The sequence below is a fragment of the Sinohyriopsis cumingii genome, chromosome 16 (assembly GCF_028554795.1).
Source record: "Sinohyriopsis cumingii isolate HCF-2022 chromosome 16, ASM2855479v2, whole genome shotgun sequence".
NCBI classification, from domain to species: Eukaryota; Metazoa; Mollusca; class Bivalvia; order Unionida; family Unionidae; genus Sinohyriopsis; species Sinohyriopsis cumingii.
The window spans coordinates 12045757-12059572 of record NC_142976.1 but is presented as its reverse complement, the minus strand read 5'-3'; the positions used below and the strand labels follow the sequence as shown (position 1 = coordinate 12059572).

The 13816-nt window shown below is 35.1% G+C and overlaps 1 protein-coding gene across 3 annotated transcripts in view; it reads right to left on the bottom strand.

Annotated features, from left to right (window-relative positions):
• LOC149779950 (uncharacterized) overlaps positions 1-5810 on the bottom strand; it is a 34367-nt gene extending 28557 nt beyond the window's left edge. For 2 of the 3 annotated variants that reach the window (XM_089936651.1, XM_089936649.1), the window contains exon 1: positions 5679-5810. The gene's annotated coding sequence lies outside the window, so the exon portion shown is untranslated. The other variant, XM_089936650.1, reaches the window with a different exon arrangement.
• Positions 5811-13816: the final 8006 nt, after the last annotated feature.

Here is a 13816-nt window from a genome sequence, read left to right as displayed (position 1 = left end):
ATTTTGTATTTTAATTATAATTCCTTTACTTTTGTTTCAGAGTCTGATACAGACTTACTGATCAAAACCAAAGCACTTTTACCCAACACATTCTTTTCTACCAAATATTGGACCACAATATTTTTTTTCTTGCTTCATTAAGGAAGCCTTTACCTCAGAAAGATCACATTTTCTGGCAAGTTTAATTAATTCATCTTTTTTTAAAAGGTCTAATTGGTCCAACATAGGATTTGAAAGAAAGATTTGTACTTTTGATGACATTTTAGAAAAAGCTTGTGAATTTCACTAAAAATTTCAAAAACTATAGGAATTCAAATTTCAAAAAAGTTTTCTGAAAGATTTTAGCCAAAATTCATAAATTCAAGGATGAGCGCCCAATTCTTATGTTACTGTTTTTAGGCTCGAATAAACAGTAACAAAAGAATGAGTGAAAACAACAAGCTTTGAAAAATTTAACAAATAAAAATGTAAAAGAAATAAGAACTTATGGTTTTAAGAATCAAATCCAAAAATAATCCAAGAATAATCTACAAATTAAATTTTTTGAAGTCCTAATAAAAAAATGTTCTAATGAATTCAAGTTCGAGTCCCAACGAAGAATTCAAAATGTAAGGCGATGACGTATACTATAGTCAGTATGGTGTTGTATCGTCTATAGTTCTTTTTTTTCCACAGTCAATAACATTCCGGTGTTTGAATTTGAGAATAAAATTTTTTAAAAATGTCTTTGTCCAACAATTATATCTGAGCACTCAAATATTTCTAGGAAAAAGAATTAATCTTTTAGAATCCAAATAATTTGAATAAAACTTAAAATGTAATTCTCAAACTGGTCACAAACACACACTTTCCAGTGTAAATAAAAGCCCCAACTGAGAAATATCCTATAAACAAAGGTTATACAGTAACTTTAAATGCAAAACCGATTCCTGGATGAGGGTCAACTCTTGCAGAGTCAATGTTATTCTTTGATTTTAGTGGATTGGTGGAAGAACGTGATGCCATACTTTGGTCAGAAGGGGGTGGGTCCCCATTTTCAATTTTGGTAACAATCTCTGTACATTTTGTAGGTAAACTTGGTATATTTAATATTTTACGATCTTTTTTTCCCTTCAAAAACAACCAGTTTCATTATCAATATGGCCAAGAAAAAATGTGTATTTCCTATTGCAGTGGTTTTGAAATTAGGCTATGTTTATTTCCTACTGCACTGGTTTTAAAATTAGGATATATGTATTTTCTATTGCACTGGTTTTAAAATTAGGATAGGCAGGGGGAGCTTTTTAATATTTGAAATTAAACAATATAAAGAAGTGCTAGGGTCAGCAATGAGAAAAAGACCAACCAACTGTAAACAAGTATTTTTTGGTCTGACTAACTGCATCAAGAAAGGAAACAATTTCATATCACTTTCTAGTAAAGCCATATACACGTATTAGGCAGTGATGCTATCATACAGAGGTAAATATTCACAGAAGCAGACAATTCTAATTAAATCAGTGTAATTATATAATCCCGATTAAGGAAAAGGCCCAGCTTTTGATACTTCTTTTGAATATGTAAATTACCTTAATAATGTTACATGATGAAAATTCTTTAGTGGAATATTTTGGGGGTGGGATGCAATGGGGTGGGGTTGGGCAATTTTTGTTCAGGAGTTTGATTAATACTTTTTCTGTTATTGTTATTGATCCTGTACTTCCACAGCAATAAATCTGGAATCCCATAAACTGCAATTCCATTCAATGCACTCACCCAGAAACATATTAATATTTTTTTGCAAAAGTCCAGCACATTTGGATACTTAAGTTTAAAAACACTGGTGTTGATGTCAATTCATGTAATTATCTGCATTAACTTTTATCAATGCAAGACAAATGTATTAATTTGGTACTTTTGTTCAAATTTCCATGTTGGCAAAACAAAAATACCCATCCTTCCCATAATTTGGCAAGACACTGTGAAGGTTCAGTGTAACACATTCTTCATTACACAATGTATTTATGTAATTTGGCTATATGAATTTCAAATGTGCAAAGCAAATGAATTCTAACTGTTCAAAGATGACTACCTATATAATGTTATGGCAAATTTCTAATATATAAGAATATTTAATATACTGCCAATCAGCAGAAACAATTTATTGTTTGGTAGTTTTCTAGAACTTCACTAGACATGTAGAAAATCCTAAACATTTAAAAACTCCAAAACTTATTTTTAAATCAATCCAAGTACAGAAGAGAAAACGCACAAATGTCTATACCACATATACTCACTTGTAAGTTGAATCCAACAGCAAACAACAAAAGACCCTGATCTGCCATCACCTAATGCACCAGATCAAGGTCTATCTGGTTTTTTCTAAGGAGTACAAACTAACTGCAAAGACTCAGATTTGTTGGCATATTATGCGATGGCAGATCTGGATCTGTGTAGTTTGCATTTGGAATTTGGACTCGACTTATAAGCAAGTATATTCAATGATCTTAAAGGTGAGTAATCTATACTTTACAAGTGTATATTTAAGATGTCTATTCAAAAGTATATGTGAATGTTCTGGACTTGGTCAAATTTAGCGAAAATATGGGTCATTTTACTCATCTATGTCAAAGCAGATGTACTGCTGGTTTCAATGGATAATACAATAATTCTTGTCTTTCAGGCTTTGCTTATTTTATTTTTAATGTTATAACGAACCTTATGATAGTGAAAAATTCATTGTAAATAACTGTTGGGTACAATTGGCCACATGGTGAGTAAAGATTGGGTGCACGACTTGTACATTTGGAGAGTTTAATTTATTTTCATAAGTACTCCCAAATAAAGCCAACTTTTAGCATTTGTAGAAAAGGGTGCGAGTACTATTAACATGCTTTTCTTGGGAAGAATAAGAAGAAAAAAAACAGGAGGACCAATCTGGGCAGTTCTATGGGCTAAAAACATTAATGAATAATGGGCCTATTCTGTTATGGGCTGAGCAGTCCTAAAATCTCTTGGAAACCAAAAAAAACAAATGCAGACTCGACAATGGATTAATATTTGTCAATAAAGGTTAAATATACACAGCTGTCATGGAATTGTATAAATCCCTTTTTTTTAATTAAATACATGTACTCGGGTTTCGTTTTTTGTGTACAACGATACCAGAGGGTAATTTATGTATATTGTATAACATTTCGAAACAGTGAGTTTGGTTCATCCTATGCTGCATGTGTGAAGTGCTTTCAATGGGAAAAACCGAATACTTACAGCACACAGACGATGTATGGCTGCATCATCTGTGTATAAATGCCTTACTGCAAGACTAAATCTTGACATTAAGGAACGTCTTGTCAGTGAGCGGTCTACTTAAAGACTTGCACATCTTCAGCTATAGAGGTATGAGAGTTATTTATTAATTTCTTGTGTACAAGTTATAACTATTGTACTACCACATTTATTTTTGTATATTTTCTACTTAGATTTGGTTTATGTAGTATAATGCAAATATTTTTTATTCTTGTTTGTGACTTAGCAAGAGATTTATGTTAGCAATATAAAGTTGCATTTTTAAGAAACGTTTAGTACCGAGGGATTCTTATCAGGCAGGGGTAGGTTCACTTCTGAACCCGTTTATTGTTTTGCAATTATTGTGCCAATAATGTAATCTGTATAGCTTACCATATATAACTTCATTATGTTTTATCGTATATGCCCCTGTCATGCATAGTACACAGTGTTAGATGTATTTTCAGCTGATCAGAGTCGACATTGTACCAGCTATAGAGCTAACCATAGAAACTGACCATAGAGGCTGTAAAGCTAAACCATAGCAGCCGTAGAGCTGAGTGAACAATGTTGGTGGTCAAGTAGCAGGTGATCAGGTGATGCTGACTGATTGGTGGGTGCTGACAGCTTGATTGACTAAGGAATTGAATTATGGTCGGCGACTACCTGGAATACTGACTGCTTGAGTGACCAGTGTGACTGGTAGCCAAGTGTGCTGGTGACAGAGTATGTAACTCCATGCATGTAATCTTTTAGCCATGGGCCAATTTTGGGGTTTGTAATACCCAGTATTTTGGGATTGTAAAGATATTTTGTATGATATCAGTCACTTTGTTTTCATCATTTTACTATTTGAGTAAAATATCTAATTTTTCACTGAGTGAATTCATTTTTCCTATTTGAGTAAAACACGGCATTCTTTTTGTTGCGTGAAATTACTGTGAATCATTCACCTTTGTTCTTGTACTGTGTAAGGTCATTTATTTGTATTTTCATTTGTTGCATTATTAGGTTCGTGCGGATTATGTTAATTTGTCCAATATTTGGATCTTATACACACATGTATTAATCATAATTCTTATCTCATTCAAGTCAGTCATCATTAAACACTGTATTTGTATCACCATCAAAAGTGTTCTATTATAAATCTGAAATCCAACCTGGTTATCTTGTTATAACAGCAAAATATACTGCAATATCCACAAGGTGATAGTTACAAATTTAGCTTTCAGAGCTATGATGCTGTTGCCTCAACGAAGGAGGTAGAGACACTAATATTAACATTACTTTTCCCCCAAAATAATCAAACATTACCATAAATATAAAAAACTGCTATACCTTGTGACAGCCACATGATAACTTTTTGTACGCATGCGTCTTTTCTAAAACGAGTTGTGTAGATGACGTTTTGCGGTGCAAAGCCATCAGTATGCACAGGGGCTCATTACAAAGAAAATCAAGGGATGGGGGTTCTAACCTGTAATAATATAACACAAGGGAAGACACTGGTCCGCACCCCTCGGCAGTTCCAACACTGCTATTTTATCCTAATTGCGTCTGCTAATTTCCAACTTAGGCCAGTCGTAATCAAGAATAGTTCAATTTTCAAAACAGCTCGACACACTTCATTCAGTTTGTGATATAATGGAGAAAATGCAATAATTGTTTGCCAATCTTGACGTCTGGACATTAACCCTACTCACAGTGCAATTTTGCATTCGGACAATCTTGGATTTCACTATTGACCGAAAGGTAAGATCTGAACAATGAGCCCCTGTGTCAGTATGTGTGCTGTGAAGAAAACAATTTCTAATTCTTTCATGGAACTGGATTCCTAAAGTTAAATCGAGTTAATGGTAAGTAAAAACTTACTTTTGCATCTACCACTGTTATGTAATTAAATAAAGGATGTTTCGTAGAGTCGCAAACATGGTATATATAGCTCTTTTCACCAGTTGTCACATGAACGTCGCCTTGTCCCGGCAAGCAAAATTCGCACGTTTCGGAGCCCTAACTTCAGTTTGGTACAACGCAGAATAGTAAATGATTGCTTGATGAATATAAAAATATCTCAGGCGTAAAACAAGCCATAGAATATGGCCGTGTGCCTTTAAAGACGGAAATAGCAGAAGGAAATCGAGTCGTCATTGGTGGAACCAAGTATTTGGAAGTAACGTACCTTCTCTCTTATATAGAATGATAGAGAGGGTCCTATGTGAGAACGGGTCATGGGGGTAATCTAAGGTATTTTTGTCACTCTGTATGATTTTTTTCCTTCAGAATATTGTGGGTTTCTTTCTCAACATCAAGCTCGCGTCGAGCACCTGTGGATTGTACAGTGACCAAATTGGCATGACGATACTTTCAAAAATCGAAAAACCTGAATATTATTATAACATATAGGCATTTACCAGTTCTGCGCATATATCAGATAAACATTATTTTTAGTATGTGCACATCTCATTCCAGTTTATGAAGAATACAATTTAGAATGAATCAACACTTTTTGCCATCTGCCAAATACATCGTAATCATTGTCAAGTAGAAGCAGAATTTTGTTGGTGCTTTTCAATAATCGTTTACTTGATTTGATTAATATTTCCTAAAACACTGAAACAGACATAAACCGGGTTTTTAACAATTGTCGTTAAAGTGACATTCAGTGTAATGTATTTATTTATTTTTATTTTTAAAAAAAAACGAAATTAAAATAATTCCATCGACAAGGGAACTCTAACATTTTTTAAAAATTCAAAACTCGGATATAATCATTTCACAAATGATCAAGTAATGTGAGAGTTCAGTTAAGCATATCCAAGTTACATTATAATGATATAAGATTATGTCATAAATATGTATGGATCATGTTCAACATGAAATTTATTTTGTCGTAATAATAATATTAGACTATTTAAAATGTTTAATGAAATCTAATAACAAAATTATGGTTGCGAGAGTATTGACAGGTTCAGCAACAAATGTTGGATCATCTTACTAATAATTGTGAATCTTGCCCAATCATATTCATCCAAAATCTTTATAATAACCTATTTACCATTGATTTAATTCAAATCATCAGAAATACTGTCTTTTAATTAGTACGAATATCAGCAAATCAGATGTAATACTACTCCATTAATATGCATTCATTTCATTTATAACAAGAGGACCAAGTTGGCTTGAGATTGCTCACTTTGCCTGAAATTGCCTAAAAGCCTAACTAAAAGTACTTGGCATAGAAACCTGGATTTGTAGCATGCTTTCTAAACAAATCTGATGACAAGCTGGCATAATATCATTTAATTTGAAACTCCTTAATATAAAAATCCTTTCTGTCCCATTTAAAATAGGTTTTCTTAATTGTAATAATGGTGGCCATATTACATGAGGGATTGGCATCATTTGTACATGTTCCAAATGTCATTGTCAGTGATTTTGGAGAAGTTGTTTCAAATTTTTTTTTAAAAGTCTTTTCTTATAATGTTGGACTTATTTGATAGCAAATCAACGTCGTTTATATAAATTAAAAGGTCACCAAACCAGGATGCTTTCTGTCCAGTTTGGTCTGTTCAGTGGTTTTGGAGATGTTTAAAGGTTTTTCTACATTTAGTAACACTAGCCATATTTGATGGCCAATCAACACCATTTCATAACATTGAAATTCTTCAAGCCAGACTGTTTTCTGTTAAATAAGATTTAATTCAGTCCAGATGTTTTGGTGAAGATGTTGTTTAAAATGTTTTTCTATTTTTAGTAATGGTGGCTGAATTTGAGGGCATATCAGCATAATTGGTCAACATTTGAAAGGTCTTAATGCCAATATGCTTTGTGCTAAATTTAGATGGAAAAAACTGATGGATTTTGAGAAGAATTATAAAAAAATTAATTATTGATGGAAGATGGATGTATTTTTCTATCTTCAGTAATGGCAGACAAATTTGAAGTTGGAATGGCATTATTTGTAGACATTTTAAAGACATTAGTGACATAATGCTTTCTGTTAAATTTTGTTAACTTCTGGTCAATAAATTTTATGATGTCACTGAATTATTGTTATAATTTTAATAACAGCAGTCATAACTTATGGCTAGTCATCATCATATGTATACATTTGTAATACCTTTATGCCAGAATGCTCTCTGCAAAATTTGGTAATGATGATAATGACTTAGTACATATTTTGTAAAAGTTCTTTATTTCACACACACACACACACACACACACACACAGAGCATATGTATCTGGATGTGGCTGAGGTCATATAAGTATTTCAGACTTTTGTCAATAAAAATAATGTAGCAGAGTGAAGAAAGTTGGTGTTTGAATTTGGAGCTAATGGGTAGCCAGTGGAGATTACAAAGCTCAGTTCTTACACTCTAAGGAGGGCTCAAGCAGTTGTCTTTTGAACTTTTAGAAGTTTCTGTAATCAGTATTGACACAAACCAAATAGAAGAGAATTACTATAGTCAAGTCTAGAAAGTACTAAGGAACTCACAAGTGTTTCAGAAACATTAATAAAAAGAAAGTTGCAAATAGAGCATAGGCATCTTACCTTAATGCAATGAGAACTATCGACTGTCACTGATTGTGTAAATTTAATGTCAGTGTTGCTGAGACTTAGTTTTTGAGGAAAGGATATGAATGATAAAGGTTTTGTGAGGTTATCAGAATGGCTTCAGTTTTATCATCATTCATCAGCAGCTTGTTACATGTCATCCATGACTTTCCATCAGAAATGCACATCTCTGCCATTTGGATTGTAGCAATACAGATGTGTGTCATTAGCTTACATAAGACAGTGTAAATTTTTAATTTTAAGACTTTTTTGTACCAGGATTATGGCAAGAAAAATATTATTAAATCTAAATTTGCCATATTTTATTTACTAAAATATAATTATTTTGTGGTTTAAGTTGGCATATGCATGTCTAAGGTGAATATATAAACCAATGACAACTTCTTTTTTATGACCACCCATCCCACATGTCCATTGCAAGAGCTGTCACCCATGGGAAGTGAGAAAAGAGGCCCATTGTTCCCAGAAACAAATAAGAAATGAAAACAGGTTGAATGGTAAAGTATTGCACTATACCAGAGCACTGCAGTCAGTGGATAGCTACATGACAATTACATTAGTATTAAAAACTTGTGATCTGGTTATATTATTCATATTCATAGTTGTATACAGATTTGTGTGTGCATGCCATCCAAAGTGGTTATCCATTGATTTGTGTATACACATGCCATCTATTGGTTATAGTGATTTGTATGTGCATTCCATCTAGTGGTTATACACTGATTTGTTTGTTCATTCCATTTAAAGTGGTTATGCATTGATTTGTGTGTGCACATCACATAGTGGTTATACAGTGGTTTGTGTGTTCATTCCATCTAAAGTGGTTATGCATTGATTTGCATGTGCACATGCCATGTAGTGGATATAGTGACTTGTGTTCATTCCATCTAAAGTGGTTATGCATTGATTTGTGTGTGCACATCATGTAGTGGTTATACAGTGGTTTGTGTGTTCATTCCATCTCGAGTGGGTTATGCAGTGATTTGTGTGTGCATGCCACCTAAAGTGGTTATGCATTGTGTATGCATGCCATATTGTGGTATACAGTTATTAGTGCATGTTCATGCCATCTTGTGGCTATACAGTTATTAGTGCATGTTCATGCCATCTTCTGGCTATACAGTTATTAGTGCATGTTCATGCCATCTTGTGGTATGCAGTTATTAGTGCATGTTCATTCCATCTTGTGGCTATACAGTTATTAGTGCATGCTCATGCCATCTTGTGGCTGTACAGTTATTAGTGCATGTTCATGCCATCTTGTGGCTGTAGAGTTATTAGTGCATGTTTATGCCATCTTATGGTATACAGTTATTAGTGTATGTTCATGCCATCTTGTGGTATGCAGTTATTAGTGCATGTTCATGCCATCTTGTGGCTATACAGTTATTAGTGCATGTTCATGCCATCTTGTGGCTATACAGTTATTAGTGCAAGTTCATGCCATCTTGTGGCTATACAGTTATTAGTGCATGCTCATGCCATCTTGTGGCTATACAGTTATTAGTGCATGTTCATGCCATCTTGTGGCTATACAGTTATTAGTGCATGTTCATGCCATCTTGTGGCTGTACAGTTATTAGTGCATGTTCATGCCATCTTGTGGCTGTAGAGTTATTAGTGCATGTTCATGCCATCTTGTGGCTGTAGAGTTATTAGTGCATGTTCATGCCATCTTGTGGCTGTTCAGTTACTAGTGCATGTTCATGCCATCTTGTGGCTATACAATTAGTGCATGTTCATGCCATCTTGTGGCTATACAGTTATTAGTGCATGCTCATGCCATCTTGTGGCTATACAGTTATTAGTGCATGTTCATGCCATCTTGTGGCTATACAGTTATTAGTGCATGTTCATGCCATCTTGTGGCTATACAGTTATTAGTGCATGTTCATGCCATCTTGTGGCTATACAGTTATTAGTGCATGTTCATGCCATCTTGTGGCTATACAGTTATTAGTGCATGTTCATGCCATCTTGTGGCTATACAGTTATTAGTGCATGTTCATGCCATATTGTGGTATACAGTTATTAGTGCATGTTCATGCCATCTTGTGGCTATACAGTTATTAGTGCATGTTCATGCCATCTTGTGGCTATACAGTTATTAGTGCATGTTCATGCCATCTTGTGGCTGTACAGTTATTAGTGCATGTTCATGCCATCTTGTGGCTGTACAGTTATTAGTGCATGTTCATGCCATCTTGTGGCTGTACAGTTATTAGTGCATGTTCATGCCATCTTAATTGGCTATGCAGTGACATGTAAAGTGGCTAGTGATTTGTGTATGAATGCCATCTAATAATAATAATAATAATAATAATAATGCTTTATTTATAGAGGGTGACTAATTAGCAAGGACTTGTCTCCTTTGAGGCTCTCTAAAGTAGTTATACACAGTGATTCATGCCATCTAAAGTGGCTATGCAGTGTTTTATGTGTGCATGATATCTAAAGTGGCTATGCAGTGTTTTATGTGTGCATGATATATAAAGTGGTTAATGATTAGTGTGTATGCATGCCACCTAAAGTGGTTATGCATTCATTTGTGTGTGTGTGTGTATATATATATATATATATATATATATATATATATATATATATGGCCTACAGAGTGGTAACAAATAAATTTTGTCTTGAAATATGACCTCCAAACTGGTAACAAATAAATGTTGACCAATAGAAGTATGACCTCTTTGTGGTAACAAATAATTGTTGACCAATGGATTGATGATGAACACAGAACCATGCCTTAAGCGGCAGCTTGTTGGCCTCATAGCCAGATGACCCAAAGTGACCAGAATGGACATGTCCATCTCACCATCTTTTATCCTATCCTGTTGTTACTAATGAGCTTAGTAAACTTTATTGCTTGAAATTCACCCACCAAGAATACATATGCTCACATCTAAGTCCTGTTATCATCAAGGGTATTTGATATGGAGACAGAGATCAATCCAATGAGTTTTGTAATACTGGATGACAAATAATGACACCATGACTAACATTAGTCATAGGTCCTGATCTGTCATATCATAATGCACCTGCAGATCAGGGTTTATTTTGATTGTTCTACTTATTACTCCTAACAAACTGCAAAGACCCAGATCTGTCACCACATTATTCGCTGGCAGGTCTGGGTCTGTTTAGTTTGCAGTTGGGCTTGCAGTCTTGTGAGTACTGGTTTACATGGTATACATCCTGGAAAATCTAGGACTGAATGAGATTTGAACATGACATCAGTCCAAATCACCTTGGCACCAGGATCTCTTGACTCACGACCGCCCAGTGAGAATGATGGTCACAGTAATGAAGTGGAACTGATGTCAAGCAAGAAAAAAAGAAAGAAGCCTGATGGAATGGGATCCAGTTTACAAGAGGATTGGACAGCCCACTTCCAGTAAAAATTCCAAAAGATAACCATAATGCAGTGCTACATTCCAATGAATCTTGCAGACCAGGAAGCCAAAGAAGATTTTTATGACTGCAGAGTTCCAAAGCAGGATATCATATCTGTGATGGGTGACATGAATACAAAAGTGGACAGCAACATCAGATGATAACTCATCATGGGCATAACAGGGCAATGGGCAGATGAATGACAGTGGGGAGTGCTTTGCTGACTTCTGTGGGCTAAACAACCTTATGATTGGTGGGAAAGTTTACCACATCAAAGGATGTACAAGGTAACTTGGAAATTCCCAGATTCAACAACAAAGAATCAGATCAACCACTTTGCTACCTCTTGCAGATGGAGGAGATCTCTGATGGACATGAAAGCCTGTGGAGGAGCAGATGTTAGCTCAGACCAAATTCAGCAGCATCAAGAAGGTTGGACTGCAGAAATACCCATGATCTGATATGTCCAGGCTCACAACTGATGAGAAACAACAGGAACTGGCCATTTCTCTCTCCAACAGATTCCAGGCTTTTGATGACCTTGATGATGGCTCCATAGAAAAGAAGTGGGAACAAGTCAGAAGCACATTCACATCAACTTTTGAGGAGACGCTGGGATTCAGAAGGCGGAAGCTCAAGCGATGGCTGTCAGAATATACTGACAAGACAAAATGCCCGTGAATCAATACTATACAAGATGCACCTATGCTCTTAGAGGAACAAGCCATTCAGAATGGTGACAAGTTCACATACCTTGCCAACACTGTGAAAAAGTTAGGAGGAACAGATGAGGATCACCAAGGCATGCCATGCCTTTACCTCTCTCAGATGAGGATGTCAAAACAAGGATCACCAAGGCATTCCATGCCTTTACCTCTCAAAGCAAGGATCAACAAGGCATGCCATGCCTTTACCTCTGTCAGAGGAGGATGTCAAAGCAAGGATCACCAAGGCATGCCATGCCTTTACCTCTCTCAGATGAGGATGTCAAAGCAAGGATCACCAAGGCATTCCATGCCTTTACCTCACAAAGCAAGGATCACCAAAGCATGCCATGCCTTTACCTCTCTCAGATGAGGATGTCAAAGCAAGGATCACCAAGACATGTCATGCCTTTACCTCTCAAAGCAAGGATCACCAAGGCATGCCATGCCTTTACCTCTCTCAGATCAGTAGGGAGAATGATAGTATCCACATGAAAACAATGTTTAGACTGTTCAACTACAATATCAAATCAATTGCTCTATGGAGCACAGATCTGGAGACACAACAGAAAACTTGGAATACATGCTACAGGTCTTTGTCAATATTTGCCCCAACTGATCCTGTCAGATGACCAGACTCAATCCTCAACCAGGAGTTATTACTGAGAATATAACAGAAATCCATATCTGACACCATAAAGGAATGTAAGTGGTGATGGATTGGACACACCCTGGGTAGAGATTGGCCTAAGATTGATTGCCATACCCTGGATTGGAAGTCTCAAGGCAAATGCAGAAGAATATGACCATCAATGACTAGGCAAAGAACCCAGGAGACTGAACTTATTACTTTTAGCATACCCTGGGGGGAGGCAAGACAGCCCAGGACAGTGACAACTAGAGAGCTGCAGTGAGGGCCCTATTGCAGAGGAAATAAAGATGGAATGATGATGATGATAATATTGATTGATGCTTCTTTTGCAAAGAAACAAAAGAATTAAAGAAAAATAAATAAGACACTTTCAATAATTTAATAGGTTCTTTTGGTAGAAGCAATAATATATATGGACTTTAAAATGTTTGTAGTTGGAATTTCAGTCAGCATAAAATAATGAAAGAAATAAGCAACTGACATCACTAACCTCATGCTGATGCTTCTCAGAGATGAGATGATGATGAAGATAAGCATGACAATGAGGTGCTGAAATTACAAATACAGTCAACTCTTGTTAGAATGAAGAAGCTTGTGTCCAATTATGTCACTGAAATAATGAATCTGTAATTGTAAAGCTCATGTCTTAAATTGGAGATATAATCCTTAATTGTGTTATCATTGTGAAATCAGCATCTATAAATGAAACAAATTAGTAAAAATTATAATTGCATATTTTACACCTTCTATTGTCATAATTTACTATTAAATCTCACAAGTATATTCCTATGTAACACTGAAAGTTCTGTAAATAAAATGTTTACATACTATTCTGTGAAATAATCCAGGTGTCTGGTAGGATGACAATATTATTGTAAAGAACAAAACACAAAGGAAATGTACATGTTTGTTACATATAAAGTACTGTCCGAGTTGGAAACTGAATATTTGGTTATAAAGATTAAATTAAACCCTGAAGGCATTTGTTCTCATCAGTTTTTTCTCTGAACTAGAATAGACTGTAGTAATGAATGTCACTGTAACAAGAGCTGAATCTACAATGGGGATTCACTTAGTTCTAATATGCTTTCTGATTATTTAAGAAGAAAAGAATGAAAAGCAGTCAATGAAAGTAGACTGAATTTTTTAAAATGAGAGCTTGAAATGTAGTAGACACTCAGACAAAAGTCTGTGCATTCTGATAAGAAAAAGAAAATG